The 24,955-nt window shown below is 41.6% G+C and overlaps 1 long non-coding RNA gene across 4 annotated transcripts in view; it reads right to left on the bottom strand.

Annotated features, from left to right (window-relative positions):
* The window catches only part of LOC128350672 (uncharacterized), a 232,020-nt gene that overhangs the window by 41,790 nt on the left and 165,275 nt on the right, over positions 1 to 24,955 (bottom strand). For 3 of the 4 annotated variants that reach the window (XR_008319376.1, XR_008319377.1, XR_008319375.1), the window contains one exon: positions 21,669 to 21,732. This is a non-coding gene — a long non-coding RNA (uncharacterized LOC128350672). Of the gene's footprint in view, positions 1 to 21,668; positions 21,733 to 23,255; positions 24,401 to 24,955 lie in introns of those variants that run through there. The other variant, XR_008319378.1, reaches the window with a different exon arrangement.

Here is a 24,955-nt window from a genome sequence, read left to right as displayed (position 1 = left end):
AATTGGGTTCCTACCTTCCCTCAAGTGCCGACGTTTACCACCTGCAGGCACTGACTGACCACATCAGACCTACCCAGGGTCTTCTGTGAAAGGGAGGACTCTGGAGGCTATTTAAGGAAAGGGCTGTGGCACACGGTGCAACCAGTGGTGTGGCCAGCCTGCAGGCGGCCGGCCTTTGGTGCCGGGCTGAGGGTTAGGCTGCACTCTATTCAGTTTGGCTGTTTGAAGTGTTGCAGTAGTAAGTGTGCCAGCTTTGTTACTAGATTGGGTAATGTGTTTGGGTCTGCCTGGAGATGGGGGGATAGGGGGCACATTCATTGAATGTGGGGCAGCTATTCTGGTGGTGATGGGGAATAGAAGAAGTAACATTGGCAGGTCAGCAGGCCGTTCCAGGGGAAGGGTAGTCAGAAATTTAATACCTGTCTCCCCTTCCGGCTGTCCTACCAGCTCTTTGACCTCGGGGAGCATTGCCAACAATCCACATAGCCTCATCTTGCTCCTCTGCAATGCCAAATCAGTCCAAAATAAGCCACAGCTCATCCAAGATTTGATTATGGATGAAGGGGCTAACCTGGTATGTATTACTGAGACTCGTTTGAGGGAAGCTACTGGCCCAATTTGGTCCCAGCTTCTCCCTCCAGGATATTTTGTAGAGGAGCAGGTGAGGGGAGGTGGGAAGGGAGGTGGAGTGGCTGTGGTCTATAAGGATCACATCTCCCTTACCAGGGTCCCTGTTAGGGTATTGGACCATATTGAATAAATGTACTTAAGTTTGGGGACCAGGAATAGATTGGGACTTCTGTTGGTGTACCGATTGCCCTGCTGCCCAACTGAGTCCCTTACTGAGCTCAGGGACTTAGTCGCAGAAATTGTGTTAGAGTCTCACAGACTTTTGGTGCTGGGAGATTTCAATGTTCGTTTCGGGACCAATTTGTCCAGGGCAGCTCAGGAGTTCATAGTAGCCATGACAACTATGGGCCTATCCCAAGCTGTCTCTGGACCAATGCACACTGCAGGTCACACACTTCATTTGGTCTTTTTCTCTGATCAGGGTGGTGTTCCATAGGTGGGGACTCCTGTGATTTCCCCATTGTCATGGATGGACCACCATGTGGTTAAGGTTGGGATTACAACCACTTCCACAGGGGTGAGGGGCCTATTAGAATGGTCTGCCCGAACAGGTTATTGGATCCAGTAGGATTCCAAGAAGCCTTGGAAGGATGATGATGATGATTCCTCTGTAAACCGCCCTGAGCTATTTTTGGAAGGGCAGTACAGAAATCAAATTAATAATAATAATAATAATAATAATAATAATAATAATAATAATAATAATTTGATTTCTATACCCCCCCTTCCAAAAATAGCTCAGGGTGGTTAGCTCAGGAATAATAAAAAAATAATATGGATTCCTGTCCCCAAAGGGCTCACAATCTAAAAGAAATATAAGATAGACACCACGATTGAATAAATCAAATTTGATTGACCCAGATTTGAGGACAGCAGATTCAAGTTCAAATTGAATCAGGCTGATGCTTTTTGAACTTGAATCACAAAAATCAAATTGTGCACATCCCTAGCTGCATATTCACACAGCCATTGGAAATAATGGCTGTGAAATTTCCTTGCACGTCATATGTGAGTTAGTGTCTGAACAGGACTGCAATTTTCCACACAGCAAGCAAAGAAGGGTAAATAGGATAGATATACTTGATACTGTGCAAATGTACTGTACTGTACAATATTAAGCAGTGTTTTTATTGCTTATTTTGGTAAATTAGAAGAAGGCACTCTCTGAGTAGGAGTGTGCATGGAACTGGTCCGGGGCCATGTAAGAGGCCTCCAAACTGGTTCGGAATTGGGCCGTGCCGGCAGTCGGGGAGTATCTGACTTTAAGGGTGGGGGGTAGTACTTACCCCTCCCGCCGCTTCCCCCCTCCGGTGCTCCACTTTGGTGCAAAGTTTTTGGGGCTGCAGAGTTCCTCCCTGCCCCCATTGTTCTCCAGAAAAGGGGGAAGTTGCTGCCACGCATGCGCTCATTGTGGCCCGTGCGTGCCCGTTGTTGCCAGGCACGTGCCCGTCACCACCGGGTGCGCGCACGCCACACACGTCACACATTGCGTGTGTGACATCGCAACACAACGTGTGATGTGTGACGTGTGACATGTGTGGTGGAAGCAACGGGCATGCACGCGCCGCGGCGGACACATGCATGGCGGCAACTCCCCCTTTTTCCGAACAATGATGGGGGCAGGGGCGGCAGGGAGGAACTCTGCCGCCTCAAAAACTTTGCACCAAAGTGGAGCGCTGAAGGGGGGAAAGCGGCAGGAGGGGTAAGTACTACCACCCGCCCTTAAAGCCAGACACACCCCAGTGCCGGACTGCGCCTCCGTGGTTCTGTGCATATCCCTATCTCTGAGGTAACTTGGACCTAAGCCGTTCAGGGCTTTAAAGGTAATAACCAGCACTTTTTATTTTGCCTAGAAACATATCAGCAGCCAGTGCAATTGTTTCAAAACAGGCATAATATGCTCTCTCCGAGTTACCCCAGAGACCAATCTGGCTGCCGCATTCTGAACTAATTGAAGTTTCCGAACTACGTACAAAGGCAGCCCCATGTAGAGCACATTGCAATAGTCAAGCTGGGAGGTTACCAGCTGATGCACCACTGTTTTGAGGTCATCTTCTTCAAGGAATAGGCGCAGCTGTCGAATCAACCGAAGCGGATAGAAAGCACTCCTGGCCATGGCCTCCACCTGAGATACCAGGGTGAAGCCTGGGTCCAGGAGTACTCCCAAGCTGTGCACCTGCTCATTCTAGGGGAGTGTAACCCCATTCAGCACAGGAAAATCTGACTCACCCCTCAGATTCTGAGCCCCCACAATGAGCACTTCTATCTTGCTTGGATTCAGGTTCAATATGTTGTCCCTCATCCAGCCCATTACTGCCTGTAGGCAGGCATTTAGAGAATGAGTTCCATTTTCTGGAGAAGAAAGGGAGAAGTAGATTTGGGTGTCATCAGCATACTGATAACATCCAGCACCAAATCTCCTGATGACCTCACCCAGAGGTTTCATGTAGCTACTGAAAAGCATTGGTGACAGAATGGAGCCTGGGGGACTCCATATAACAGCTCCTGCTTTGAGGAGCGACTGTCACCAAGCTCCACCATCTGGGATCTACCCGAGACATAGGAACGTAACCACTGCGAAGTAGTGCCTCCTATTCACAACTCCCCCAGGTGACCCAGAAGGATACCATGGTCGAAAGTATCGAACACAGCTGACAGATCCAAGAGGACCAACAGAGCCACACTCCCTCTGTCAATTCCCCAGTAAAAGTCATCCACCAGGCTTACCAAGGCTGTCACAACACCATAGCCCACTCTAAAGCCAGTTTGAAATGGGTCTAGATAAACAGTTTCCACCAAAACCACCTGGAGCTGGTTGGCCACCACCCTCTCGATTGCCTTGCCAAACCAGGGGAGACTGGAGATCAGCCTATAACTATCCATTGCTGAGGGATCCAGAGAAGGCTTCTTAAGAAGAGGTCTAACTATTGCCTCCTTCAAGCAAAGAGGCACCCTACTCTCCCTCAGCGATTCATTTATGATATTAACTAGGCCATCTCCAACAATCTCTCCTCTAGATCAAACCAGCCATGTTGGGCAAGGATCCAGAGAACAAGTGGTAGGCCGTAGCGCTCCAAGCAGCTTGTCAATGTCATCAGGAGTCACAGATTGAAACTGATCCAACATAACACTGCAAGAGGGATCGCTGGACCCACAGACCCTGCAGAAATAGTGGAGTCCAAGTCCAAATACAGGAGATTTTATCGGCAAAGAACCCACTAAAGGCATCACAGCAGAGTATCTCTGGAGGCTGATTTGAGGCAGAAGGAGCAGAGATTATACTCCTCACAACCTGGAATAACTCTGCCGTATGCGAACCCGCAAACGCAATGCATGCTGAAAAAAACCTCTTTTTTGCTGCATGTACCGCCATCGCATAAGTCTTCAAATGGGTTCTGCGCTGCATCCTGTCAGATTCGAGCCAAGTTATCCTCTACTTGTGTTCCAGTTGCCTACCCAGCCTACCTATTTTCTAGAAATTCCCTAGAACTTTTTAACGTGGTGATTCTCTTTATTTAGCAGGTGGAGAGTAACTGGCCCTATCTACCTCCAGCACAGTACTTCCAGTGACTGTTGCTGGTGTCTGTCTTATGTTTCTTTTTAGATTGTGAGCCCTTTGGGGACAGGGAGCCATCTTATTTATTAATTATTTCTTTATGTAAACCGCTTTGGAAACGTTTGTTGAAAAGCGGTATATAAATATTTGTTTGTTGTTGAGCAGAGAATTGAGCATTCTGCTGTCTGTGCCTCTCAGGATTTTTTCCTATTGCAACAGCTTGGCCATGCCAGCCTGGACAGACCGCTGCATAGAATGTCAAAAATTATGAGGCCATGAATTTCTCTCTCAAATATTACAAGAAATTTCTTTCTCTATGTAGATAATGATTCAATATACATTATGATTTCCCTTCCCCTCCCCATATCTTTCCCATTTATAATTTGCTATTCACCCACCTTAGAAGTCTACAAACAACCCCCAATTGTTATCCCTACAGTTGCTTTAGAGTTATGCCCATGGGGAGAAAAGGTTGTTATGACATATGCTTCAATTAAATTCGGCATCCTATAATAATCAACAGGAATAATCCCTCAGTTCTGAAGGAGTTACTGCCCTGGAGTGGGATATCCGCTAAAGCAAAAGCTGCTTACTCATAAGTAATACAACTAAGTAAAGACCAACAATATTGATGACAGACTGTTGTTTTTCCCTCTCTAGCCCCAGGTAACAAGGGCTTTCCAAATATCTGATCACACTAGTTCCCTGGTGATCTGATAAAAAATTAACTCCTCTTTTGGTACAACTTCCTTTTCTATATGTTTCTTCTTAAAAAAAATTATAAAAATTATACATCTATGTTTTTTACAAAATCTTAAAAAGTAAGGTCATATTTTCAAAGGATGTCAGATAAGAATTCAAGTGTTACCCAAATTTAGACTTCTTATATTAAAGAAGTGGGGAAAGGTCTTAATTCTCAGAGCTTTAGATAAGAACTGTAAAGCATCCTGTTAGAATCAGAAGTAACCTTAAAACAGATATTAGAACACCTGTGCTAAATATTTGGAGGATACTGAAAGCATATAGTGACCAAAAATGACAAAGAAGAGGGTTTTAAAAGTAATATCATTTTTTTAAAAAAATAATCATTTCATTTTATTGGGAAATCACACCCAATATATGACTCGAGATATGGACAGCTTCTTGAAAGCCATGGCTTACATAGTCACATCAAAAATCCTATTAAATCCCAATAATATAGGGGAAATAACTTGCTTTCCTTAATAGTTGTAAAGCTTACTAATAATAATGTATGTGAGCAATCTGAAAGGGGGTTACCACTTTGGACACACAGTAGTCCTTATACCCACTCAATAAGGATTCAATTGCTTGAATTCTATGCACTTTTGTGCTACCGGCCTTTCAAAACAGAAATGTAGATTTTTTCTGAAATTTTCCCCTCAGACAGAGAGTTAAAAATCTGCTGAGAACAATAATAGTTAAAATAAGATATTTGGAATTTTTCTGAAAAAGAAAAGTCTTTATTAAAAAGAATGCTTTTGAAGACTTTTGTTCTTTATGTGATCCAGTTATTCCAGATCTTGTCTACTGCATGAATCTAGCACTATTCCCCGAGAATTATCAAATTTTGATAAGTGACAGAGAATATACTAGAGTAGAGCAAGCAGGAGCCTAGCCATATCAAGAAGACGCTACTTTCAGAAAAGTGCAGACAGAATAAATTTTGTCTTTATGGAATTTTAAGAGCTTGGGTTGAAACCAAAAGCTAGCATACTTAGTTTGGCACTATAAAGCTATAAATCCAATTTTATAGATAGCATAAATATTATTTTATAAATACAATAGAATTATAAAATACACTTCTTTCCTTCAATCAATCAATCAATCAATCACTCTCTCTCTCTCCCTGTTGTATCTATAGTGGCCCATAATAATGCTTATGTATATATACTGTCTTGATACTGCTGCTCAGAACCAACCTCATTCTGCTTACTTATGAAAAAAAAAATAGAGGGAACACACTTACATAGCCATGTGATGCAAGAGCACGCATAGGTAGACCCAACAGGTGCAGGTTGCTTCCTTCATGTGGGGGCAGCAGTGAGAGGTTAGCAGTTCTCTCACTAACTTTACTCAGTTAGCTAACTGACTTTACTCAATTAGCAGCTACCCCTGCTGAGAAAAAGACACCTTTTTAAGTGGCAAATCTTTTCTGTTTATTAAAGAGGGAGCAACTGGCCCTGTCCAATCCCAGCACAGCAATCCTTCAGCGGCTGATGCTGGTGTTATCTTTCATTTCTTTTTGAGGATATGGGAGCATCTTATTCTTTATTTTTCTTTGAAAACCTCTGTGAAACCTTCTTTTGAAAAGCACTCTATAATGTTTTAGTTGTAGAGAACAGCAAGCAAGTGGGAGTCTATGCACACACTGCTGTGCCATCATGCAAGAGGCTGGCCCAGTAGCTTGCTGGCTATCCTGCCTCAAGCCAAGAGGCTTGGCCTGGCTGGGGAGATAAGGCTGGGTGATCCGTGGAGAGGAGGACAGTGTGTCTTGTAAACCTAAAACAGGAGATGAATTTACGGTTAAGAAGCAAGGGTCTTGAGAACTCTGCGCCTTGACAGCAGACTGAGCAGACATACAGCTCACCAGGTTATCAGCTTCACAGTGGTAAGCTGTATTTATTCTCAAATTATCTATTTTAAAAATTCCAATATGCATATATATTATACCAATAAACATGCAAATTTGATGCCAAGTGGATACTTTTTGGAGACTTTTTGTGTGTGAAAAGCATCCAATTTCCAATTTATTGGTAAGGGATATCAACATTTTTCACCATCTGGATTTGGCAATTCTATTTGAATTGTTTCAGTGATTCAAAGTACCTATAACATTGTTTATAAAGCCATTTTAAAAGTGTTTATGGCTGAGCTGTGTTACCAGCACAACTCTTAGTAACGAAACCATACTAGTAAAATTGACCCATGTCTCTTAACAAAATAGCATCATTTCTAAATGCAGGGGGAGAAATCCAGAATGTCCCTACAGTCTTAACTTTTAAGGAGATCCACTACTTCTTGATCAAACAACAGCACTGGCATGAGACCTACTGAAGTAAACTGAGTATGAAAAGGTGAAATAGACTTGTAAATTACTCTATTGTAAACATATTATGAACCGGTGAAAGGAGCCTTCAGTGGCTCCTGCATGATGTTGGAAACTTTCGGGTCAAAGTCCAGGGCCTCCACCGGGGGCCCCCAAATCCTTTTTAGTCTGTCCCAAGTGGTGTGATTGCATTAAAATGTGTTAAAAATACTGTTTGTGTGGGTGTGAGGGGCCTCCAAAAGCCTTTAGGTCCAGGCTCCAAAATTACCTAGGTGCACCTCTGGTCATCCCTGTCCTTTAGAAAACAATGATATAAATATTTGAGCTTGTGTAACAAGTACAGGTACAGTGTACGTACTATACAGAGTGCCAAGAAGACAGCAATTGAGACCTAATCTAAGAGCCAGTTCAGACATTTATGAAGAACACATAGTAAAGTCCTCATGGGAGTACAGCATTTCAGAATCTAGGTCGTAGATATTATGTCAAGAATATTTTTCTTTGAGATACTAAGGATGCAACAAGACAACAAGGATTGGTTCAGTGATCTGAAATGCAACAAGGATTGCTGTGATTGGTTCAGTGAACAAGGCTGCTTACAGCAGATTGCCAGTTTCTATGGCTGCTGGATGCAACAAGCTGTGATTGGTTCAGTGATCTGAAATGGGCTCTCTCACAGTTTCTTAATGTCTAAGAGGCTCTGAATTCTTTCAGTGCTGTGATGTAGGAGGTGGCAGCATTTAACCATTTTATGCTGCCCTTTAGATTTTAAAAAAATCTTAAAAATCGGTTCTAGGCCAAGCTTAGGTTTCTGCCAATGCAGATATCTGAGAGGGACACAGACCTTGGACGGCTCCAAGGACCAAAGGATCAGGCTTGGAAAGCTCCAAGCAGGAGTCCATTAGAGCTAGGTCTAGCAACAAAAGAGGGATGTGACTCCAGCGGCTGCTTACAGCAGATTGCCAGTTTGTATGGCTGCTGTCCAGAAAGAATGATTTGGCTTCATCCTTCACTGATGAAGATGCTGCTCCTTAAATGAGCCTTGCTTAGTTTTCTAAGTGTTAGGTCTGGCAGTACTGTGGGGAGTGGGGACACTAGCAGGTCCTGTGAGTCAGAAGATGAAAACAAGACCCTGTCGTGCCATGATAGAGGTTCTGGCTGTAGTTCCTCTGGTTCTTCTGGGGTGGAGGATCCAGCAGCATGGAGTTGGCCAGAGTCTGTGTTATAGGGTGTTCCCATCTGTCTCATCCCTGAACTGTCTGCCCTATCCCCTAGGTAGGGAATCTGGAATCCTGACTTCATATAATGCCATCTCATCTAGTTTGATCCTAACTTCTTGCATGCTCTTTGAAGGACATATGAATGTTTTCTAGGCTTGTGCATTTCAATTTGGGTACAAAATGTTTTGTGCCCCAAAATGGCAATTTCAGAGGTTTTGTAACCAAAACAAAATCAAGAATTAAAAAACAGAGATCTTTGTTTCCAAATTGAAATGACTGTGTTTCGGACAGAATGCTTTGTTCTTTGGGAAAGCATTGCAATTGAAATTGACTTCTCTGACTCTCTCCACTCCAGCTGTGGCACTGAGTGATTAGTAGAAGATAAGATATGCAAAAAGCTGTTGAGCATCAATGGTTTAGTTAAGTATGTGTTGTATTCAGTGTGATTGAAATGCAAACTGACCTTGCAAAGGGATTTGCAAGACAGCATTTTGAGACAGACATACTCAAATATCTTTGGGAGCTCAATGCAATTCCAAAGCTCTTGCTAAAAGCCATGGTATAAATTGTGTGCAGAAGCTTTTTGAGAAGCTGGTTAGAAAAGTTCTGAAATTACACAGGTTTTTCTTTCCAAACGTTTGGAAAGAATCTCTTGACTTGTTCAGGGGTCTTTTGAAGAGCTATTTTGATTTTCTTCTGATTTTTATGAGTTATAGTGGTGTCTAAGTTTTGTTGCCCAAGTTGAGCAGTCTAATGTAATTTAGAATACAGTGTAATTTGGTGGGACATGATGTCTAAGCCAGTGGTTCACAACATTTGCCATTGCAGGGACAGGTCATCCACATGGGACTACAGGAGACAAAAGGAGTGGGGTGGGCAATACCCCTGTCAATCTATTGACATCCCCAGGAATCTTAGTTGCTTCTGTCTTTCTTGTAACCGTGATCCATGGTTTCGCACTTTCTTAAATGCAGTGATGATAAATTTCAACAATTCTGAACAGTAGGCTGATTTGTTTGGGCTATGACTCACTCTACTTCAGTTAAATGAACATTTGAAGCTGTTCTATAGTACCAAGGCAGTTTTATTTTTTTTTTTTTTTTGACATTTATTATTTCTTGTTTACACAGACAGGTGTTATTGACTGGTTTGTTTTATCCAGACATCAAGTCCTTCCCAAGGACCTGGGATGGCTGAATTTTATTGTCAGTTGTTATATTATTATTATTATTATTAATTCAATTTCTATACCACCCTTCCAAAAATGGCTCAGGGCGGTTTACACAGAAAAATAATAAATTTGGATCCCTGTCCCCAAAGGGCTCACAATCTAAAAAGAAACATAAGTCAGACACCAGCAACAGTCACTGGAGGTACTGTGCTGGGGATGGATAGGGCCAGTTACTCTCCCCCTGCTAAATAAAGAGTATCACCATGTTAAAAGGTGCCTTTTTGCCCAGTTAGCAGGGGTTTAATTTTATATCGCACTCTTCCTCCAAGGAGCCCAGAGCGGTGTACTACATACTTGTTTCTCCTCACAACAGTCCTGTGAAGTAGGTTAGGCTGAGAGAAGTGACTGGCCCAGAGTCACCCAGCTAGTATCATGGCTGAATGGGGATTTGAACTCGGGTATCCTCGGTCCTGGTCCAGCACTCTAACCACTACACCATGCTGGCTCATTGGTTTATCTTGCTATCTCAAATGACCTGTGGTCACTGTTCCATGGGGAGGGAGTGTTTTTATTGAAAGATTGCTTGAATCCACAAATGGGTTGTGCTGCTGTGCTAGTGCCACAGGGACAGGCTCACACCTGCTGCAAAATTCTCAAATAACTGTGCCAAAAAATTAAGTGTCGTTCATCATTCTCTTCACTCTTTCAACTTGTGGGCCTTCAGGGGCAAAACAGTGGGTTGGGTGGCAGTGCCCCAAGGGTGGTGCACCCAGATTACAAATAGGGCAAAGGGCTGATTTCTTAGGAATTTTTGAGGTTTACGCATCTTTAAGATTTTTCCCCATATGGAATAATGGAGGTTTCAGCAGCCCCATAACTCCACCTGGGGGACACTGGGATGGCCCAAAGCAAGTGGTGATGTAGTGCACAGAGGGTGCCAACCACCCCCCTGGACTGCTAACCCATTGGGGTACTGGGCTTTGTTGTTTCTGATGTGTTGAGTTTGGTAGCAAATGAGAGATTTTTAAATGAAAAACCATGAATCCACTCTCAAATGCTACTAGAGAATCTACTCTCAGAACACCTCTAGAACAACAAAACCCTGTACTTCATGGGTTGGCAAGCCATGTGGGTGGTTGGCATCCTATGTGCACTCCACCGCCATTTGCTCTGGGCCACCCCAGTGCCCCTCAAGTGGAGTTATGGGACTGCAGGAACCTCCATTATACCTTATGAGGAAAATCTGAAAGACGCGTAACTTCATTAATTCTTTAAAAATCAGCCCTTTGCCAAATTCCTCTGAAAAAATTGTGGTAGCTTCCTTGCCACACTCCACTCTGGGCCACATAACCACCACCACCCCCCATGTGAAGCTATACTTTCCCTGAAACCTCCATCATACCCTATGGGGAAAATCTGAAAGACGTGCAAACTTCAACAATTCACCAAAAATCAGCAGTTTGCCCAATTCCTTTGACATTTTTGTGGTAGCTTCCACTCATTGGGCACTATATCCCCCACCCACTCTTTTCAGCATGTGACCCATTTTTTAATCTGAATTAATTCAGATTTGGATTTGGATTAATTTGGATACGTAACAAAACTGGGGTGATTCAGAAGGCTTAATTTCGGACAAAATAGAAAATGGTGTTGATTCGGATTTGGTACAAATCGAAACAGTAAAAATACAAAACGTGCAACCCTAATGTTTTCAATGTGGAAGAAAAAATACATTTGGGTATATTTTATACATTCTGGATATACTTTATGTTCCGATAGGCAAATTCAAAAAAACATATGTAAAAACAGCCTAAACGTTTCTGCATGTGGAAAGCATCTATATCTGGGAGAAGAGTACCTGCCTAGACTTTTCCCTGATATTGTTGTTTGTCATATGTTTTTATGCTGAAATTCATTCAGACACATTAATGCCTCTTTGCACGATTTCAGGGATTCAAAGTATCTATAAAGTTGAAACAGGAACACTGGATCATTTGCTTTTTGTAGAATATTTTGAACTGGCTCTAGGACATTATAAATACATCATTAAATAAAAAGAATTGGAAAAACAGCATTTCCAGTAGTGGTTACAGGCAACAATAGAGCCAAAACCTCCTCAGCAGAACGAACAGGCAAAGCTGAAGAAAATCGGCCAAAAACTAAGCAGGGGAAAGGCTGGCAAAGTGCTTGAGATCAAATTTTGACTCTTACTTTTGCTTTATTACACAGGTGGGTAGAGATGGGTAAACCCTAAAGAACTTGCCATGGACTAGACTGGAAATGATCCAAGGTCTTTCCATGGATTCTAAGCCAACTCAGACAAATTATTCAGCCTTCACCCTTTCTCGGCAGTAATGGTGTAATAGGAGAAGCAGGAGTTCTGTGCAGAGGGAACTGAGACCTTTTTCCTCTTCCCCATAGCACCCCAGGATAAAAGAGGAACTAGAAGGCTTTCTCTCCTCCCCCATTGTTATCTGAAACACTACTCTGGAGAGCACCAAAGCAAAGGAATGGTAGTCTTTGGGATCTGGAAGCTTTTGGGAGGAGGAGAAAACTCTCTCCTCTCTGCGTGGTGCCACTGCTGCTGCTGCTGTTTCTACCACTGCCAAAACCAGTAAGAAAATGTTGGCGGACTGACAGGGAGATTGGCAAAAAGGATGGAGAACTTGGAGGGGAAAGCTGCTCTTGGGACTTCTGGGATTGCATGCCCTCTTGACAGCTTTTATGATATCCAAGAATTCTTCTCAAAGTCTGAGCTCAGAGAACATCACTGATATGTTGCCACACTTGCTAAAAGAAAAGAGACCTGTGCCCTACGTAGATAGTCTAAATGTACTGATTGTGTGTGATCTGGATTACTTTCATTAGCACTAGCTAATGCCCCACCTACATGTGTTCAAGTTCTTATCTGCAGAGAGAAACCCAATGTGTACCACAATGCATGTGGATGCTGTTCACATTATATGTATCCTCAGTGTCGCCAGTATATTGATCTGGGCATTTATATATTTGGAGTCTACATGAACTGGAGTATTAATGGTCCTTAACCATCATCCAGAATTTGGAGTAGATTTCCACCCCCAGCTGCATAAAGGTGCATAAATAAGCAACTGCACTCCCAGCTATGCCCTTATTGTCACTCTTACCTGCACTCTGGTATACAATACATTTACAAGTATGGCTGCTCACCAGTTATATTTATGTTATTAATAAAAATTAGGACACAGGGTAAAAAACCACCCCAAAATTATTTTACTCCCTATGGTGCGGTAGTTTCAATCCCATTCCCATGTTAAGCCTTTGGGGATGGGAGAGAACATCCTGTTTCTCTTTGGAAACATCAGGTTTTTTTTCTCCTGGCAAGCTCAATTGTCCTTGAAAGATGCAGCCCCTTCCACAATGTCATACCTAGTGTTGGGAACAAGCAAAACACCCAGAAGCATCTGACCATGCAGAAGCAGGAATTTTAGCTACCACAACAAAGCCATGCAGAAGCATCTGACTATGTAGAAGCAGGAACTTTAGCCACTACAACAAAGCCAAAAGGCTCACAAAAGCAGTAGTCACAACATGTCAGTTTCAATATGCCAGGTCTACATACAGACCAGTATGTCTCTGGTCTTTTCCTGTTTCTCTTAGTGGGATACAGCCCCCAAAAGGGCAGGGGATTAGAACTTGGTTCTAGTTGGAGTTAGCAAGAAGATGTAGAGATGGGATGTGTGGCACTGAGCATTATGCTGAACCACACACATCTGACAGTTAAGATACTGAGATTAGGGTTACATGACAAGCAGAAATGGCAAAATAATGTCCACAGTCAGTCCATCACTAACCCTGCCCACATCACATGTGAGCACAAAGGGATAGCATGTGAAACAATCAGAGACACCATCAGTCCCTCACACCACACCCTCTGCCTAACCCACCCAGAAAGGGGTGAGGAACGTTGGAAGTTGTCCAGAGTGGTGCAGTCCTGTCATGCTCCGCAGGCCTACCCTGAAGCAGAAAGAGACCTGGCCAGAGTGAGTGGTGATGGTCAAGTGATCAAAGGAAGTTGGACAATGGCAGGACTCATCAGACGCTAGTGTAGCAGCCAGTGAACAATGACAGTGAGATGGAGATTCTGATGCCTGAAATGGATCCGGGATATTGGGAACTAGGTCCAGGAAACACCAAAAGGAGGATGGGCAAGGAGGTTCATTGCATGGGGTAGAGACTGGAAATGGAGGAGGAAGTGAGAGGCCTTTGAAGGATGTGTGGGTGAAATAAATGTATTTAGTATCAGTGCACAGGTCAGGGATGAGGTAAATAGTGTTGAGGTAGGATACTCCAGTGAACAGCCAGACAAAGAGGAGTTTAGTCCCAGCAGGAGGAGGCAGTGAGTGAAGAAACATTCTCCCCTGGAGTTCTGAGATGGGGGTGGGGCATGAGGGAGGACTTCAAATGCCTGGACCTCTGGAGAATCACTGCCAATAAGAATAGACAGTTTTCTCTGGATGGAGCAATGGTCTGACTCAGTAGGCTGCAGCTTCCCATGTCCCAATGTTATTCCTATGATCCAATGGAAGCACCTCCTTGAACTAATATGTTTTCAGAACTGAAAGCGTATCTTTGTCTACTAGTTCTGAGTGGTATGATTCATGCCAATCATGGGTGTGGGTGTGTGCGTGTCCTACTTCTGTGCCATGATGCAGCTGAGATGGTTTGACTGAGCAAGTAATCTAAGGTTTGATGACAAAGCCACATAACAGGAGAGAAGAGTGATTGCCCAGCTGGCACCATTAGGGGTATCTTGATCTCTGCTTTGTACAACAGTTGCAGCACAGCTACATTTCTGCATCTGACCTAATAGTTAATGAGCAGCTATTAGGTTTCCAGGGTGCTGTCACTTCTGGCAACACATGCCAAGCAAACCAAAGAAGTAGAGCTTGAAAATATGGTGCTGATGTAATACAGAAACATCCTACCCACTGACAGGCAATGTTGACCATGGTAAGCAAGCTTGAGGGCTGCAACAACAACAAGTAGACCTGCAAGATGTGGAGAAATGTGTACAGCCATGGGCAACACTTGGGGCTGCTTCAGCTGAATCTCCCCTCTACGTGCACTCCAAAACATTGTTGGAGCATATGTCAGGTGAGCATGCCCCTCATGCAATTAACGAGTGCATGGGCACATCCACCAGTGATGTCAGGGCAGTGCATTCCTGCTGAAGGGCTGTGTTCATCTGAACCATATAGCCATCAGATTGTGGGTAACTTTCTTTCCATGGGACAGGCTCTCCTTAGCAAGGGACTGACCTGTGTAGGCACTATGAGACACAACATGTCAGACGTACCACCAGAGATGCAACCACATTTACAAATGAATTATGATTATCATCTGCATTTGGCTTGGATGGACAGCAGGCAATGGTATTGGGTATACCCAAGAAGTGTGTGCCCAAGAACAGCTGACAAGAAACTAAACAAAAGATTTGATTATTGTGGGAAACTGGCCTGTAGAATACACTTGACCAGCTCCCAGATTGCCTTTAGGACACTCACAGTGTTTCCCTTCAGCTGAAATGAGGAGAACAGAGATGTTGAAGTATGGCTCCTCATTACTGTGGGATTTGAAATGTTCATTTTTGTAGCTCACATTCTCAGTGAATCATGATACAAGTCACCACTGCACTCCCTGAAAGTGAAATATTAAATGATTGTAGGTTTGGTAAACTGGAAAAGTTGGGAGCCATACAATATTACCTCAGGCATATTTGGGAGTAGGATGTCCTTCCTACCATGGGGATATTTGGGAGTAGGAAGAATAAAAAGCATAACTCCAGATTAGGGTTAGGGGCCATTTCTTTCTTGTAGACCTGCTGAGGTATTGTGACCTACAACCCATTTTCAGGTTAAATATCCCCAAGTTTAGATAGGCCCAAGGCCTTTCTAGTCTAGCATCCTGTTTCCACCAGATGCCTCTGAGAAGCCCACAAGCAAGAGCAGAGGGCATACCCTTCCGCCTGCTGTTACTCCCCTACAACTGGTATTTAGAGGCATCTTTCCTCTAAGACTGGAGGTGGCATTAGCCATCAGACTAGTACCCATTGATAGACCTGTCCTCCATGAATTTGCCCAAGCCCCTTTTAAAGTTCTCTCACTTAGAGGAGACACAAGTGGTGATGAGAGATGGGGCCTTTTAGGTTGCTAAGGTTTTTCAGATTTTAATTCTCTTTGATGTTGAATTGTTATCAGCTGTGCTTTTAAATTCTTTCTGTTTGTTTGTATTGTTTTTATTCTAAGCCACTTTGGAAGTTTAAAATGGGGTAATGTGTGTTAAGGGAAGAAAAAGAAAGTAAGACAGACAGACAAGACAGGCAGACAGACATGCATACATCCCTTTGCAGACAGAATATGAAAAATGTAGTTTCAACAAGATGTGAGGCAATGGGCAAAATCCAGCTCACCACCACCATATGTACAGCCTACCCAATTAGAATGTCTGCACAGGGATACAGTTGTGAAGTTAACAGGTCAGCCATAATTATTGATACCTCAAGATTAATAGTATGGGAATGGAAAGATTTGTTGCCACATTAGTGATTTCTTAATTATGTTTTGAATCAAAATAGAAAAGATAATCCCTTTTGTGTTAGTGGGGGTGGACCAATTTCTGTATTGTTTAGCTAAAGGTTAGCATACTCAAACAGCAATCAAGTAACAGATGTCTCTTTATAATTTGTATATTTTATATTTGGGAAGGGCTTTGTATTAATCCAGATATGAAAGAGCATCAGAAGTGCACAACAGGACTAACGTGACTATGTGAAAATACATATCAAAAACCAGATAACTAAAAACTAAGCAACTGACCAATACAGTAGGAAGGAACCAAGGATGACAACACCCTTAGTACTGCTGACTGTTGACAAACCTCAGCTGTACTTCTTGGGCAATTCTCTTAATTCAAGTAGTCACTGAGGCTGTTCTGGCACCCCAGCCTGGATGAGGCTGCTCGTGAAAACCGCTGGGATCGGGCCTCACCCTGGTGGGGCAGCACCACATAGCCTGTCTTTTTATTCTGGCTGTTAGCCTAGGTTAAGAGAGTGAGCACTCCCTTAACCCAGGCTACCTGCTCATGCACAAGCATGGGCTGTTTCCAAACCTGGATGCAGAGACGGGCACCTAGAGGACCTGTCTCTTGGGGGGACCCCCCAATTCATCACATGTGGTGTGTGGTGCATTGTGGCATTCCTGGAAGCCGGGACGCATCATTCCAGCCTTTGGAGTTGCACTCTGTGCCATACAGCGCTGCTTGTATGGGAATGCAATTTGCACTCCCAAAATAAGTATTTGCTCATCTGGTGAATAAAACACGCCTCCTCCCCCGCCCCCGCTCCACCCAGTTGTGTGAATGACCTCTTTGTGTCCCAAGTAGTTTCCTTCTTGGACCAGCACACAGTCAATACTCTTCTTATTGGCCAAGAGACAAAGACACATGAAGAACAATCTCACATGATATAATCTTTTGTGGAACTATATCAATTCACACTCCCAGTGGGGCAACACTGTTACCAGTTGTAAAAACAAAGCAAAACACCCTACACAATCAAAACTAAAAACTGGCCTCTCAGAAAAAATGCAGAATAGAAACTCATCCAAGCCTGATGTGTAACTAGAGAGGAGCAAACATTTCATTCCTCACATGCAACTTAATCCAGCAACAGATACATCATTCAGGAACTGAACCTTCAATGTTGATTAGCTGAAGAATAACCCATCAGCCATTGTCCTGCAATGTGGGAGAGCTTTATCTGTGAGCTCCTGCATAAATGAGAACACCAGGATATGGGCTGGGATGCTAATCACATGAGTCCCGGAATGACAATTCTTGTGAGAAAGTCCTAAGATCAGCACCCCAGCTGGGGCGCATCGAGGTCATTTTGGCACCTGGACCACCCCTGGTGGGAGTCCGCCCCCCAGCACAAGCCCCCCCTGCACAAGAGCCCCCAGTGTGAGCCCCCCCAAAACCTACTTTGGGGGGCCTCCTACGCCCATCCCACCGCGCTGAACATTCCTTTTAAAAAATACTTCCAGATGCCGCACGGCCGAGGGGGTGGCTGCCTGGGGTGAGAGTGAGCCCAGCAGTCCTTCTCTTCCCACCCTCTGCTGGTGGCAGCAGCAACCAGAAAGCAACGCTGGGCCTGCCATTCAGCCCAGTGTCTCTAACAAACTGTGAGGTGCGCCTGAGCAGTTGTGAGAGCTCGTTGCAAGCCCATGATGTCATGAGCTTGTGATGAGCTCTCACAACTGTGCACCTGCATATTTTTACCTCACATATTTTTAGAGACACTGGGCTGGACGGCAGGCCCAACATCACTCTCCGGTTGTCATCGCCATCACTGTCTGGGGGTGGGGGAGAGAAGGACTGCAGGGAGACTGCCGCGGGCGGCTGCAGTCTGCCACCATATGGAAGGAAGGAGCATATTGAGGCCTCCAGTGAGGACTGGGGCAGATCTCCGTGGCCTGGTCCTAAGAGTGCCTCTGCACTCCAGTCATGTGATATGGAATTGTTATTGGAGTTTGACACCATGGGTTTGGCACCCCAGTCCAAGGAGTAGGGACAATTAAATATTCTCCCAGCCTTATGAGGAATATTCATCAATCTTACACAGCTGGAAGAAAATTTAAAGGCAGCTGGAACCTGAGTGAACACATTCAGATTGAGACTGTTTTGTAGGCTGTACTCTGGAATCTCTGTTCTGATGTTTTAATTTACTAATTTCTCTCTGTTGAAGCAGACCTGTATGGAACTGGTCTAATACGGAGCTAGTTTTCTATATGGGTTGTAGTTACAGAGCAATAACAAAGCATCAAATTTAAAATATTTCAGGTAACTCCAAAAAGAAAAAGTACAGGATGAATATTTTACAGTTTATGTATGTAGTGATTAAGTCAACTTTTCAACTTTATTGTTAATGTAATTAAAGTATCCATCAGTCTTTCTCAAATATCTGTGGTGTGTAGTCACAGTCCATTAGGAAACCATGTTAGCATCATTTCTAATAAGTTGAAAATGAAATAATCATGTAATGGGGAGTATCTGAGCATCAATAAAGCCTTAGAGTACTCTATATACATTTACTACACAGAGTTTGCTTTATCAGATTAAAATGATGATGAATTCCTCGATGGTTCAAGTGTGCTCCAAGGAAAGCTAGAAGGTTGTACAGTTAACTCCCAGGGTGTAACTCTAAACCATACAACCTACTACCTCAACCCGGATGCACACAGCTTGCAATGTCTTCTTCTCATCTTCTCCAGCTCTTTCAAATAAGACAAGCACTTAACCGTTATCAGTTTTCAGCATGTGTAATGTGAATATGGAAGGGTTATTGAGGATTTTGCATTTCTTTGTTTTCTTTGTATATGTCTCACAGTCTTATTTACTCTTGTTTCAGTTGTAAGAGTAAAACAAAAAGACAAGCTGTTCTTAAAATACATATGAAGTGTATTCAAATAAAAGAGGTATGTAAGGCATATATCTGCCAGACTTGCCAGGAGCATTTCACATTATATTTAAATATGATGCTTGAATTTTCATGGTGAACACAGCAGAGTGTTTCTATGGTTATACAAACATTGTACTATTTAAAATGAAGGGGTGGATGCAAGCACACTATGAAATATATACAGAAGCCTTAACTAATCACTATTCTTGGCTCCTTGTTTAACATGTGTTTACAGACACTTGCCTCCTCTTCAAATGTTACAATGTTCAACTGTTGGGGGCACATGGCAGATATGCTGCAACGTCTCTTTTCTACCATCATGCAAGCTTGTAAATGGGATTTAAGTGCTTGTAAATATTTGTGGGATTGCAGCTGAGGGACACAGTCCAGAGCTCGGTGTGCACATGGACATTTTTTCCTGTTGCCAGCTATGGAATGGCAAGTCCTTCATTCAAGGGCAGTTTCAACTTTCATAGGTGATAACAGGAAAGCCAAATTGCCTGTCTCCTTTGCTAGATCTCAGCCCCTATCATTAGTCAATACTCATACTAAACTTCTTAGCATATCTATATACATTCCCATAGAAGTATTATAAGAATGATTTTTTACAAGTGAACATGTATGCCATGTACACCCAATGATGTCAGTGACATGATGAATATATGAATTTGAAAAATAATATCTGTTATCTTTGAAGATCAGGAAACATACTCTTCCCACCCCCTCCAGGGTAAACTTGTTGCAGCTTGCTATGTACACTTTTGTCAGATCACCAGAATGACACAGACCCATAGAAGCGAGCTTGTGCAGTATACTTCACCACAAGATCGGATCTACGGGTTTATGCCAATTGGCACCAGCAGCTAGCATCACCTTTCAGATTAAGTAGTGTGGAAGCAAGTTAGGACACAGCATTGTTAAGCATATTTGCTGATGAACAACAACTTTTAAATTCACTTCAGAGAAAGAATAAAAAAAACCCCATATTTAGACAGTATAGGTTTGGAATATTTCAAAGCTACACAACAAAGACACACATATACCAATTATAGCAGAAGTAGTCCACAATCTTTTGTAGCAACTTCCAGAGGACTTCTTCATGATTCTCTAGTCTCACAATATATATTTAAAAAAATACACTAAACTAATTAAGTTGCTGAGGAATGAACAATATGTTACAAACACAATGAAAATCAAACTTCTAAAGCTGAAAAGTCATCAAGCACAAGAATCTAAGCATTTCTGCTCCAGATGAAAAGATCTGCAGATCACAAACTTTGTACCATATGCTGGTACTTGTTGTTAAGGTAATGGTGATTAAGGCAATATTTACTTAAACTTCAGAAACATTTACTCATACAACAACAACCAGTGCCTTCACTGTTAGCTATTTAAAAAAATTATTCTGTGGCTCTCATAAAGTACACTATTTTTTCAGATTCAAAATTTGAGGACTAATATAGTACGCAGAAAACAACCTTTCTGAAGTATCAACAGGTGAAGACAGATACACTGAACAAATTATCATCTTTGTGTAGAGAAATATATGGATAATCCTAAGTAAACTACAAACATGGTTTCAATTATTATCATAGAGATATTTCAGGAAAGGAGCTATATCTTTATTCTTTAAAAATCATAATTCAATAAATCTGCTTTAAACATATAGCTTTAAATCCATTGCCCTTCACAGATTAGTCTCATGACATACCAGTTCTGTAGATATTAATCAGACAAAACTAGTTTCTGGCAATTATCGTTATTAGTTTAATATTTACAGATAATTATTTGGATTATTTGGAAATTTAGAAAGAAAATTGCTCTAGTTGTGTATGTTTAGAATATTAACCATACACAACTAGTATGTATGTTTCATGCATACATACTAGTTAGAGCTGGATATTCTATATTTTTTGGAGAATAATTTTCATACCCTATAGGTCTATGAGCATTTCCATTATTATTCCACAGAAATTTTAACAGTGTTCTTCACTTTAGGAGCAGCAATCTTACTATAAAAATATGTGCTGCTTGATCCAAATAATTAAAACTTACTCCTAGAATTATTAACCCTTAAATTATTTCAATAATATATTTTAAAATAATAATTTTGAATCTCGATACCAACTTACGCTGTTACAGGTTACTACCATGGGAAAATCTTTATCTGTCACCTTACCAAGAAACACAAATGAGTATGGAAATATGCTTACTCTGCAAAATCCATTGTATTGCACACTACTTGTGAAAAAAAACTCACATTGCTTGAGTCACTTTAACTCTAAGGTTGCAAGCAACTCTAATCTGAGTGGTGACTTTTCACGGAGATAAACGAAAACAGAATATTTACATAAAAACTGCAAGGAAAATTAAAAGCATCAGAAACCATCAGCATTTTCAACAATTATTATATAATAAGCCTTTCATATGTGAGTATTGAATTAAAATATGAGAGGACTTGTTAAAAACAGTAAAAGAACACAACACAAGTATGAAAATATGCATGTATGCACTTAGTTCTTTATTACCTTCATTCAGTTCTTACAAGACCAAATTCTTCATTTTTCTTTTCCATTTAAATTTTTCATAGCACTATAACAAAATTAAGAAATACAACATTAAAATATTCTGCAATAGGAAATGTTTTAGAGATTTTAGAGATCATCATAGTCAGTATAAAGAAATCCTGATAGCCTACTTCCGATGCTCCTTGAAAGACACTTGGCAAAGTTAATTTGTTAAGCAATTAAAAGTCATGTGTGTTTGTCTGTCTGTCTACCTACCTACCTAAAAAACTAGCAAGAGGTACAATAAACTATAAAGCTTTTGGAACATGCTGGTTGATTTGGTTACAAAAGCAGTAACTCTAATGAGTTACTGCTAATTCTATAGAACAATTATTTTTTCCATTACATTAATAAGAACTATTGGTATATTTATTTTAATGTCAACATTCAGTTATTCTCTACCATAACAAGTATGGAAAGAAAGTCCAATTGAGCTAATTAATAGATTGGAATAAATATGAGTTAAGGTCTTATATTTGTCATTGTGCATGATTTTTGTTTTGCTTCCCACAGTTCTTTGCAACGAACAAAGAAAAGTGAACTTCAGATCAGTATTTTGGAATCTACATTTTACACAAGAAACGGCTAGAAACACTTTGACTTCATCTACCTGGCATATGTTCCTTGTAACTGGCCTTTTTACAATATTAAAAATGTAGAAATTAAAATACATTTTGTAAATCTGAACCACAGCTGAAGCTGTTTTCTTACAAAAGAGACAGACATGACTGAAAACTGTAGAAAGGCTATAATATGACACATAGATCTTAACAATTTCTGTCCAAAAACACCAGATGAAATGAATTTTGATTATAAATATCAAAGTTGTACAGTGATAACATTGATTGCTGGTGTGGTATTATCCTTGATGCCAAGAATCACTCTGCCCCTTCGTAAACAAATATTGAGTCTGCATGGCCTCACAGTACCCACCCCGCCCCCGCCAACTATTCTTGGACAAGTGCCGTTTTACTAAACATTAAATACAGACACTGTTACTAAAAGGAAAATGGGGTTGGTGTATGAAAGTTCTAATAAGATTTTTTTTTATTTTTGCCCTTATGACACAATTCTTTTTAATGCAGTTATATAGAAATCTGAAAAACTTCCATTCTTGTTTTCAAATGCATCAGTGGAATTATAACCTTGTTTTAAACCACAGGCTGACAATACTAATCCTTTCTATTAGTTGTATGATGCATGAATAAAAATACTCTTATATTTTAAGAAAATTAACTTGTGTCACTTAGGAGCCAGCCCTATGTAGCCAGTATCACAGATAGCCAACATTTCTACTGAATACATATAATCCAGAAGGACTTTGTATTACCCTGGTACTCAGACTTTGACCCAAAGACTAATCATAACACTCTTGAACCATTGATTACTTTTGTATTCTTAGCAGTATGAAAGAATGGAAGAAACAAAAAGATCGTTTTAAGCAGAGTGATTGGTCAAGTCCGGTAAGGTAAATAAATACAAGCATTTCAGCTTCAAAAGGAGAGAGTCAAAAACAAAAGTAAAACAAAATAAAAATATATGCTATACCTGTTTGGAAAGGTGCTTTATCACCCAGTGCAACATGTTATTTAAAGCAATAATAAAATCACTTTTAAATACATCAATTGTTTCAGCTTATTTAGTTATGTCCTATGAAGCCCTAACTCATCCTGAAAGCTCCTGTTGTTAGACATGCCAGTTGCTTATTATTTTTGTGAACAAGTCAATTGACTTTCTTCCAGACTCTGGCACGGACAACAAACTCAGATTTTGTATCTTCCTTGACTTCTGCTATATCCAAGAGTAAGGACCAGGAAGTCTGTCTTCATTTTTCTTCTTCTTGGAATTCCAGGCACACAGCACTGCGCAAAAATTGCACCAATCCTTGTGACAATCTCCTGTGTAGGACCAGAAGCAGAAGAAAGCAGGATAAAAAGTCATTGAACCCCTGTGCTGATTTTATAAATGAGGATTTCACAAATCTGCCGAAGCAAAGGGGCAAAAAGGCAGGGTGCCAATTGGTTACACTGTGTTCGCAATGATCTCATGTTCAATGCTGTCGGGTTTGTCCAGCTCAAACGCCTGTTCATTAAAACACTAGTAACTTTTATTCTTCAGATGATCAGAAGGGCTGTCGTAAACTACAAAAACATCCCGCTTTAGAAGTTGTCCTTCTCAAAAGCAGTTTTTAAATCCTAAATATTCGGTTTAGGTTTTCTCATCCCCTCTCATCTATTTGGAGAGATAAGCAACAGACTTTATCAGGCGTGAAAGGGACAGCCTCCTGGTGGCCTGCCAAAAAAAAGATAGAATAAAGGCAAAGTTGTGCTCCGAGGCTCTGACTGCTTTCTGAGTCTGCTTAAAGTCAAGTATTAAGATCCACCATTTTCTGAGCTCATATAAGAAACGAGTCAGGATGGGTGCAGCTTTCTAAGTCTCCATTGGCACCATCGCAAAATCTCAGCCGTAAGGTCACATGGTTTTTTTCTGCCAAATGTAGAGTGCATTCCCATAAACCATTCTGCTGATACTGCGAAGGCAGCTATTGTCTAGTTTATACCCAAAGTTCAGCCCACTCTTCATTGAATTAGCTGAAAAATGCATCACCTTTGGGGGTTGGGAGCCATGGAAACGTCTACCTGGCAAGCTGCCCACTTTCTCTGCCCATCAACCAGACATGGAGTTGTGCTGCCTAAATGTAATGATGACTGGGAATGTGAAGAGTCATCCAAAGTGAATCTGATTCTTATGAAGCCTGTTCATTTGTACAGCTGACTCTGGCTCCTTGTCATTGAAAGGGGGTGGGCAGAGAGCCGGGACATTCTTTTAAATGTAGCAATTAAAGCCCTAGGAAACTCGCCTGCTCTTAAAATGAGTACCATAGCACACCTAAATGGATCTAGAACTGAAATAGTTTTTTTATAATACACATTTATCATTTAAAGCATTGTTCCCCCCCTTTCCTGACCAATGCAGCATTCCCTAGATGTTTCCCTGCCTAGTACCTAATATATATTAGATCTCTTCAAGCTACTCCCCAACCTCTCCCTATTGCTGTTATTAGCTTCTGATTATATCTAGCACAAATTATAGATGTACACAACTACACCACAAGCAACACTGAGATTGCAATATTGCTGCAATCTTCTTCAAAGCAGTCTGCAGAGAAAGCCACTTGAATTTATGAAAGCCTTCATCTTAACCCTGTTTTCCAGCTAAGCCACATTCAAGTTCCATACCAACAACTT

Source organism: Hemicordylus capensis, chromosome 3, assembly GCF_027244095.1.
Source record: "Hemicordylus capensis ecotype Gifberg chromosome 3, rHemCap1.1.pri, whole genome shotgun sequence".
Classification (NCBI taxonomy): domain Eukaryota; kingdom Metazoa; phylum Chordata; class Lepidosauria; order Squamata; family Cordylidae; genus Hemicordylus; species Hemicordylus capensis.
The sequence above is the reverse complement of the archived record's forward strand: the minus strand, read 5'-3'. Positions and strand labels throughout refer to the sequence as shown.